The 10,372-nt window shown below is 45.9% G+C and overlaps 1 long non-coding RNA gene across 1 annotated transcript; it reads left to right on the top strand.

Moving 5' to 3' along the window:
- The first annotated feature begins 901 nt into the window (after positions 1–901).
- Positions 902–10,092, top strand: LOC134341444 (uncharacterized). Its single transcript, XR_010016758.1, has 3 exons — positions 902–973; positions 5,834–5,932; positions 10,000–10,092. It is a non-coding gene; the product is annotated as an uncharacterized LOC134341444 (long non-coding RNA).
- The last annotated feature ends 280 nt before the right edge of the window (positions 10,093–10,372 follow it).

Below are 10,372 nucleotides of genomic sequence, written 5' to 3'. Positions count from 1 at the left end.
GTCTGATTGTAGACAACTCTCCTGGACCAGATAGTGTCCACAGCAGAGTGGTGGAAGAGTTGGCCCAAGAGGTTGTGGAGACATGTGTAATGATATGTCAAGAATCACAAGATTCTGAATATTTCCAGAACACAAGAGAATTACACATGTCAGTCCACTGCTGAAGAAGGTGGAGAGGCAGAAAGAAGGAAACTATAGGCCAATTTTTCTGATCTCAGTGGCTTGGAAGATGTTGGATCCCAACCAGCTGGTCTATTGTCTGTTCCTCTGTACCTACCATGGATTCCTGTTTATTACTGAAACAGCATCTGTACCAACTCCACAAACTGAGGAAACAACTCATAGAACATAGAACATAGAATAGTACAGCACAGTACAGGCTCTTCGGCCCACAATGTTGTGCCGACCCTCAAACCCTGCCTCCCATATAACACCCCACCTTAGATTCCTCCATATACCTGTCTAGTAGTCTCTTAAACTTCACTAGTGTATCTGCCTCCACCACTGACTCAGGCAGTGCATTCCACGCACCAGCCACCCTCTGAGTAAAAAACCTTCCTCTAATATCCCCCTTGAACTTCCCACCCCTTACCTTAAAGCCATGTCCTCTTGTATTGAGCAGTGGTGCCCCGGGGAAGAGGCGCTGGCTATCCACTCTATCTATTCCTCTTATTATCTTGTAAACCCGTATCATTAGATTCTATATGCTTCCGAAAGAGAAGAAAATTACAGATATTTCTCCACTCTTGAAGAAGGTAGCGAGTTAGAAAGAAACTATAGGTCTGTTATTCTAATCTCAGCGGTTGCGAAGATGTTGGAGTCCAAACCGGTGGTCTATTGTCTGTTCCTCAGTTCCAACCTGTACCCCTGTTTATTATAGATCCAACATCTGTACCAACTCCACAAACTGAGGGGAGAACTCCTGAACCAGGTGATGATTTGTCCACAATCACGGACCAGGATACAAGCTCAGGTATCAGTTGTGGGGGCATGTTTCACACAGTCTTCCCTTCGAAATTATCATTCAGTGTAGTCAACCAGAATCAAGGGATATACTGAGGGGAGATGGGTGATGGTGGATAGAGGGAGATTGATGGTAGTCACCATGGGAGATCAATGGAGATGAGTGACAGACAGATCAAGGGAGATCAGTGACAGAGGGACCAAGGGAACAGGGTGACAGAGCGGCTGAGGGAGCTGGGTGACGAAGGTGCCAAATACAGAGGGGTGCAGGAGAGACTGAGGGGAGAGTGGTGAGGAAGCAAGTAAAAGCGTGTTAGGTGACCGGTCTGACCAATTGGAATGGACAGAAATATCTCAGTTTTCAGAGCAGTGGGATTCAAGAATAGTCAAGTGACTGAGTGGGATGTTGGAGTGGCTGAAGGAGGTAGTGACAGATCGGCTGAGGGATACGAGTGACAGACGGACCAAGGACAGAGGGGTGTGGGATGGCTCAAACGGTGTGGGAGAAACTGAGGGGAGAGTGTTGAGTGAGCAAGTAAAATTGTTGCCTGTCTTGTACACTGATTATGAGTGACTTAGAATACACAGTCAGATCCGTGTATGTCTGGATGTTACATCCCAGAGAATTGTTCTGGAGTGTCTGATGTGCAGGGAAGGGTTGACTTAGATTGGGAATGGTGGGAATTGTCAAAGAGCCATCTAGTAGAAAAATGGAGGTGATTTGTTATGGGCGACTTAGTTCAGTTGAGTGACCCTCTCATGCAAGCAGGATGTGGATTATGCTGCTGATGGTTCGGTGAGTGTTGTATAACCTAAAATGGTACAGCACGATGGGCCTGTGATAGCATGATGGAATGCTGATATTGGTGATTCCTGTAGTCTCGTCCCATCACAAACTTACTCAGTGCTTCCTCTTCAACACTTCCCATGTGTCCCTGATTTAAAACACATTCGCTGTCTCTTGGAATAGCAGGGTACAGAGGATGTCTTTGTCCATAATCCCATAAATATCTACAACAGCATTGTCAGTGTCAGGCTTGGTAGAAATGCAGCCTCCGACAAGTCTCTGTGGTGGAAATTTGAATGTCCATGTCTCCATAACAAGAGAGAATGTTCTTTGGAAACAGAAAGGTCTGAATGTAGACATGTCACCTGGACCAGATAGTGTGCACCCCAGAGTTCTGGAAGAGGTGGAGGCATTAGTAATGATCTTTCAAGAATCACTAGATTCCAAATATTTCCAGAAGACAAAATTACAGATGTCACCTGACTCTTGAAAAAGGTGGAGAGGCAGAAAGAAGGATAGTATAGGACTTTTGAACTGATCTCAGCAGTTGGGAAGATGTTGGCGTCCCAAATGGATGGTCAATTGTCTGTTTACCTCCTCAATTGTCAATACAATTGAGTGTTGTATAACCTAAAATGGTACGGCACGATGGGCCTGTGATAGCATGATGGAATGCTGATATTGGTGATTCCTGTAGTCTCGTCCCATCACAAACTTACTCAGTGCTTCCTCTTCAACACTTCCCATGTGTCCCTGATTTAAAAGTCATTCAGTGTTTCTTGGGAACTACAGGGTACAGAGTATGACTTTATCCACTATCCCATAACCATCGACAAGAGCACTGTCAGTGTTAGGGGCTGAGAAATGGAGACTCTCCCAAGCCTCTGTGGCGGATCTTTGAATGTCTGTGTTTCCATAACAAGAGAGGAGGTTGAAGGAGATGAACAGGATGAATAGAAGGTTGTGCATTGAGATAAACATAAAAAGAAATGAATGTACAGATGATGGGGAGAATTACGAGACTATAACAGATGGGATCAGAGCTGAATATTCCTGGATGTTGCATCTTAGGTAATTGTTCTGGAGTGTCTGATGTATAGGTAATATGTGACATAGATTGGGAATGGAGAAATTGTCAAAGATTTCTAGCTATCTGCTATAAAAATGGTGGTGATTTCTTTGGGATGACAAAGCAACTGTCATGGGAAGAAGATGCAAAATGCCGAGACTGGGGTTTGACTGCGTGCAGTTTAACCTTACACGATGGGGTGTGATGATGCTGTGTTGGTACGATGGAAGGCTGGTTGAAGTAATTCCTGTAATCTCAACCCATCACAAGCTAGCACAATATATCGTCTCCTACACTCACCATGTGCCCCTGATTTAAACCACATTCAGGGTCACTTGGGAAGAGTAGGGTACAGAGCACAACTTTGACCACAGTCCCAGAACCATCAAGAGGCACCTTTGTCAGTGCAATGGCTTGTTGAAATGGAGCCTCCTTCAAATGTCTATTGTGGAGCTTTGACTGGACTGTGTTCCCAGAAGTAGAGAGGAGGTTGTTGGCAAACTGAATGGTCTGAATTTGGATAAGTTACCTGGAGCAGACAGTGGGCTCCCCAGAGTTCTGGAAGAGGAGGCTGAAGATATTGTGGAAGCAGTAGTAATAATCGTTCAAGTAGAAGCATGTTACATGACAGGTCTGACCAAAGGGAATGGACAGAAATATCTCGGTATTCTGAGCAGTGGGATTCAACTAGAATCACGGGACTGACTGATGGGCGAGGAAATGAATGAGGGTGATGTGAGATGTAGGTACCAAGTACAGAGGGGTGAAGGAGAGACCAAGACAGAAGGGTGGGGAAGCAATAAATCCGTGTTGCATGATGGGTGTGACCAATTGGAATGGACAGAAATGTCTCGGTATTCCAGTTGGTGGGATTCAACTCAAATCAAGGGACTGACTAAGTGGTGATGGAGTGACCAAGGCAGATGGGTGACGGAGTGGCCGAGGGGGATGTGTTACGGAGTGCACGTGGCGGATGGGGGACGGTATGGCTGAGGGTGATTGTTGACAGAGTGGCCGTTGGAGATAATGATGGCTTGACCAATGAGGAGCTTGATTGTTGAGATATACATGAAGTGAAATCAGTGTAAAGGTGCTGTGGATAATTGAGTGACTGTAGCATACTGAGTGAAATCTCAGTATCCCTGGATGCTGCATTATCGGAATTGTTCTGGAGGGAATGACGTATTGACAAGGAATGACAAAGTGGAAATGGAGAAATTGACAAAGAGGGCTCTAGCTGTCCAGTAGAAAGATGGAGCTGATTTGGCTGGGATGACTTAAGTCACCTGAGGAAGGTGTGGAATGCAGTGACTGGTATTTGAGTGAATGCTGTGTAACCTTACATGAAAGAGTGTGATCGGCAAGTGTTGGTACTATGGAAGGTTGGGTTTGGTGAGTCCTCTAGTCTCGTCCCATCACAGACTAGCTCAATACTTTATCTTCGACACTCGCCATGTGTCCCCTATTTAGAACAGAATCAGGGACTCTTAGAAAATTACAAATGTAACTCTACTCTTCAAGGAGGTAGAGAGGCAGAAAGAGGGAAACTGCAGGCCAGTTATTCTGACATCAGTGGTTGGGAAGATGTTGGAGTCCCAACTGGGTGATCAGTTGTCTGTTCCTCTGTTCCCACCATGTGCCCCTGTTTATTGCAGATCCAGCGTCTGTACCAACTCCACAACTTGAGGGGACATCTCCTGATCAGACCGATGATTTTTCCACCATCACAGACCCAGATACAAGCTCAGGTGTCAGTTCTATAGATCTGTTTTGAGAATCAATGGTCTGACTGAGGGGAGATGGGTGGGGGAGTGACATAGGGAGGTGGGCGACAGTGTGGCCGAAGGAGATGGATGACAGTCTGACCGAGGGAGGTGGGTGATGGACTGTCCGATGGAGATGGGTGACGGAGAAGTGAAAGCAGCTGGGTGATGAAGTGTCTGAGGGAGATGGGTGATGGAGGTACTGAGGACAGAGGGATGTGGGAAGGTCAAATAGGTGTGGGAGGGACCGGGGGCAGAGGGTTGAGGAAACAAGTAAAAGTCTTGGTATTCCGAGCAATAGATTTTGAGGAGGCCACTGGGACTGGTTCATAAAACAACAGGATGAATAGAAGGTCATGCGTTGTGATAAACATAAAGTCAAATGGATGTACAAATGCTGGGGATAATTGAGTGACCGTAGCATAGGGGGTCAGATCTGAATATCCCTGCATATTGCATCCCAGATAATTATTCTCGAGTCTCTGACGTATAAGCAATATATGACGTATATTGGGAATGGAGTAATTTTCAAAGAGCTTCTAGCCATCTGGTAGAAAGATGGAGGTGATTTGTTTAGGATGACTGAGGACCTCTCATGGAAGGAGGAGGATGCGAAATGCAGAGACTGGTGGTTGGGTGATTGCAGTAAAACCTTACATGACCAGGCGTGATGAGCATGTGTTAGGATGATGGAAGGCTGGTTGAGGTGATTCCTGTAGTCTCGACCCATCACAAGCTGGCACAATATATCCTCTCCTACACTCACCATGTGCCCCGATTTAAAACACATTCAGGGTGCAGAGCCCGACTTTGTCCACAGTCCCAGAACGATCTACAAGCACCTTTGTCAGTGACGGTTTGTAGAAATGGAGCCTTCTGCAAGTCTTCATGGCAGAGTTTTGACTGGACTGTGTTACCAGAACTAGAGACGAGATTGTTGGCAATCTGAAGAGTCTGAATGTGGATAAGACACCTGGAGCATACAGTGGGCACAACAGAGCTCAGGAAGAGGATGCTGAAGAGATTGTTGAAGCATTAGTAATGATCTTTCAAGAATCACTAGATTCTGGAATGATTCTGGAAGACTGAAAAATTACAAATGTCACTCCATTCTGCAAGAAGCTAGAGAGGCAGAGGGAGGAAAACTATAGTCAGCTCTTCAGACCTCAGTGCTTGGGAAGATGTTGTAGTGCCAGTTGAGTAGATAATTGCCTGTTCCTCTGTTGCCAACATGTACCCTATTAATTACAGATTCAGCATCTGTACTAACTCCGCAAGCAGAGTGGATGTGGATAACTCCTGAACCAAGCGATGATTTGTCGACTATCACGGACACAGATTCAAGCCCAGGTATCAGTAATGGGGATGTGTTTTACCCAGACTCTTCTCTGAAATTATCATCCGAAGTATTCAAACAGAATCAAGCTACTGACTGAGGGGAGATGGGTGATGGAGGGTCTGAGGGAGATGGGTGACGGAGAGGCCGAGGGAGATGGGTGACGGAGAGGCCAAGGGGGATGGGTGACGGAGTGGCCAAGGCGGACGGGGGACGGAGTGGCTGAAGGAGAATGGTGATGGGTGCTGAGGACAGAGGGGTGTGACTGAGGGGGGAGTGGTGAGGAATCAAGTAAAAGAGTGTTGCATGATGGGTCTGACCAATTGGAATAGACACAGATATCCCGGTATTCTGACCAGTGGGTGTTGGGGAGGGCACTGGGACTGGTAGGTGGAACTACGGTATGAACAGAAGGTCATGTATTGTGAGAAACATGAAGTGAAATCAATGTATATATACCGGAGACACTTGAGTGACTGCAGCATACAGGGTCAGATTCCAATACCCGGGATCTTACATCCGAAAGAATTGTTCTAGAGACTCTGAAATACAGGCAAGAATTGACTCAGATTGGGAATGGAGGGATCTGTCAAAGAGCCATCCAGTAGCAAGATGGAGGTGATTCGTTATGGATAACTTAGTTCAGCTGTCTGGACCTCTCAAGCTAGGGGGATGTGGAATTCAGTGACTGGTGGATGGGTGAGTGTCGTATAACCTTAAATGGTGGAGCATGATTGGTCTGTGATGGTATGATGAAATGCTGATATTGGTGATTCCTGTCATCTCTTCCCATCACAAACTAGCTCAATACTTCCTCTCCAACACTCACAATGTGTCCCTGATTTAAAATACATTCAGTGTCTCTTGGGAACGACAGGGTACAGTGTATGACTTTATCCACAATCCTATAACCATCGACAAGAGCATTGTCAGTGGTAGGGGTTGAGAAATGGAGACTCTCCCAAGCCTCTGTGCTGGATTTTTGAATCTCTGTGTTTCCATAACAAGAGAGGAGGTTCTTGGGAAACAAAAGGTCTGAATGCAGACAAGTCACCTGGACCAGACAGTGTACACGCCAGGGTTTTGGAAGAGATGGCTGAAGAGGTGGTGGAGGCATTAGTAATCATCTTTCAAGAATCAATAGATTCAAGATAATTGAACCAGAAACAAGAGACTGACAGATGGAAGAATGGTGACAGAGTGGCTGAGGGAGATGTGTGTACGGGTTACCGAAGCAGGTGGGTGAACAACTGGCTGAGGCAGATAGGTGACAGGGGTGCTGAGGGCAGAGTGGGGTGGGAAGGCCGAGAACATGTGGGAGTTGCCAAGGGGAGAGTTGTGCGGAAGGAAGGAAAACGTATTGCATCATTCTTCTGACCAATTGGAATGGACACAAATATCTCGGTATTCTGAGCGGTTGACGCTGGGGAGGCGACCGGGACTGGTACGTGGAAATGCAGGATGAACAGAAGGTCATGCATTGTGGTAAACATGAAGTGAAATGAATGTGCAGATGCTGGAGAGAGTTGAGTGACCGTTGCATACAGTGTCAGATCCAAGTATCCTTGGATGTTTTTAGATTTTGGATGACGTTAGAATGAACTTTATTTTCATTGTGACGAGCAGAGATAAAAGCAACGAAATACAGTTAGCATCAGTCCAGAAATGCAAAGAATAGTGTTATTTATAAAATAACTGCAAATAAAAACGTACTACAGCACTCAAATAGAAAAGTACTGAGACAGTACAATATGGGTTCAATACTGCTTAGCACTCAAATCATTTCGAGTGCCAGATGTACAGGCAAGGATTGACTCAGAGTGGGAATGGAGTATTTTGTCAAAGAGCCATCAAGTAGAAAGATGGAGGTGATTTGTTATGGACAACTTAGCTCAGCTGAGCGGACCTCTCATTCGAGTTGGATGTGAATTGCAGTGACTTGTGGATGGATGAGTGCTGTATAAACTTACATGGTGAAGCATGTTGGGCCAGTATTGGCATGATGAAATACTGATTTTGGTGATTCCAGTAGTCTCGTCCCATCACAAACTTGCTCAATACTTCCTCTCCAACACTCACCACGTGGCCCTGATTTTGAAACACATTGAGTGTCTCTTCGGAACAGTAGGGTACAGAATACAACTTTGTCCACAATCCCATGACCATCCACAAGCGCATAATCAGTGGTAGGGGTGGTAGAAATGAGGCTGTCCCATGTATCTCTTCTGGAAATTTGAATGTTTGTGTTTCCATAACAAGAGGGGATGCTCTTGGGAAACAGCAAGTTCTGAATGATGACATGTCACCTGGACCAGACAGGGTGCACCCCAGAGTTCTGGAAGAGAGGTCTGAAGAGATTGTGGAGTCATTAGTAATGATCTTTCAAGAATCACTAGATTCTATATGTTTCCGGAAGAGAAGAAAATTACAGATATTTCTCCACTCTTGAAGAAGGTAGCGAGTTAGAAAGAAGGAAACTATAGGCCTGTTATTCTAATCTCAGTGGTTGGGAAGATGTTGGAGTCCCAACCCAGTGGTCTATTGTCTGTTTCTCAGTTCCCACCATGTACCCCTGTTTATTATAAATCCAACATCTGTACTAACTCCACAAACCGAGGGGACAACTCCTGAACCAAGTGAAGATCTGTCCACAATCACGGACCTGGATACAAGCTCAGGTATCAGTTGTGGGGAGATGTTTTACACAGGCTTGCCTCCGAAATTATCATCCAATGGATTCAACTGGAATCAAGGGATATACTGAGGGGAGATGGGTGATGGTGGATAGAGGGAGATTGATGGTAGTCACCATGGGAGATCAACGGAGATGAGTGATGGACAGATCAAGGGAGATTAGTGACCGAGGGACCAAGGGAACAGGGTGACAGAGCGGCCGAGGGAGCTGGGTGACGAAGGTACCAAGTACAGAGGGGTGCAGGAGAGACTGAGGGGAGAGTGGTGAGGAAGCAAGTAAAAGCGTGTTACGTGACCGGTCTGACCAATTGGAAAGGACAGAAATATCTCAGTATTCTGCGCAGTGGGATTCAAGAATAGTCAAGTGACTGACTGGGATGTTCGTGTGGCTGAAGGAGGTAGTGACGGATCGGCTGAGGGATACGAGTGACAGACAGACCAAGGACAGAGGGGTGTGGGATGGCTCAAACGGTGTGGGAGAAACTGAGAGGAGAGTGTTGATTGAGCAAGTAAAATTGTTGCCTGTCTTGTACACTGATTATGAGTGACTTAGAATACACAGTCAGATCCGTGTATGCCTGGATGTTACATCCTAGAGAATTGTTCTGGAGTGTCTGATGTGCAGGGAAGGGTTGACTTAGATTGGGAATGGTGGGAATTGTCAAAGAGCCATCTGGTAGAAAAATGGAGGTGATTTGTTATGGATGACTTAGTTCAGTTGAGCGACCCTCTCGTGCGAGCAGGATGTGGATTATGCTGCTGATGGTTCGGTGAGTGTTGTATTTTCTAAAATGGTACAGCACGATGGGCCTGTGATAGCATGATGGAATGCTGATACTGGTGATTCCTGTAGTCTCGTCCCATCACAAACTTACTCAGTACTTCCTCTTCAACACTTCCCATGTGTCCCTGATTTAAAACACATTCGCTGTCTCTTGGAATAGCAGGGTACAGAGGATGTCTTTGTCCATAATCCCATAAATATCTACAACAGCATTGTCAGTGTCAGGCTTGGTAGAAATGCAGCCTCCGACAAGTCTCTGTGGTGGAAATTTGAATGTCCATGTCTCCATAACAAGAGAGAATGTTCTTTGGAAACAGAAAGGTCTGAATGTAGACATGTCACCTGGACCAGATAGTGTGCACCCCAGAGTTCTGGAAGAGGTGGAGGCATTAGTAATGATCTTTCAAGAATCACTAGATTCCAAATATTTCCAGAAGACAAAATTACAGATGTCACCTGACTCTTGAAAAAGGTGGAGAGGCAGAAAGAAGGATAGTATAGGACTTTTGAACTGATCTCAGCAGTTGGGAAGATGTTGGCGTCCCAAATGGATGGTCAATTGTCTGTTTCTCTGTTCCCATCATGGTGCTCTGTTTATTACAGATCCAACATCTCTACCAACTCCAAAAAGTGAGGGGACAACTCCTGAGCCAAGGGATGATTCGTCCACAATTACGGACCAGGATACAAGCTCAGGTATCAATTGTGGGGACATCTTTTACAGAGACTTCCCACTGAAATCATCATCCAATGGATTCAACCAGAATCAAGAACATGACTGAGTGGAGCTAAGAGATAGACGGATCGAAGGAGATTGGGAATAGAGTCACTGTGAGAGATGGGGTTTGGACTTACCAAGGGAGACGGGGTTTGGATGGACAGAGGGAGATGGGGTTGGGACGAACCAGGGGTGACGGGGCTCGGACTGTGCGAGGGAGATCGGTGTCAGAGCAGCTGAGGGAGACAGAGTGACCAA

The sequence above is a fragment of the Mobula hypostoma genome, unplaced genomic scaffold (assembly GCF_963921235.1).
Source record: "Mobula hypostoma unplaced genomic scaffold, sMobHyp1.1 scaffold_67, whole genome shotgun sequence".
In the NCBI taxonomy this organism is placed as follows: Eukaryota; Metazoa; Chordata; class Chondrichthyes; order Myliobatiformes; family Myliobatidae; genus Mobula; species Mobula hypostoma.
This window is presented reverse-complemented; position numbering and strand designations above follow the sequence as displayed.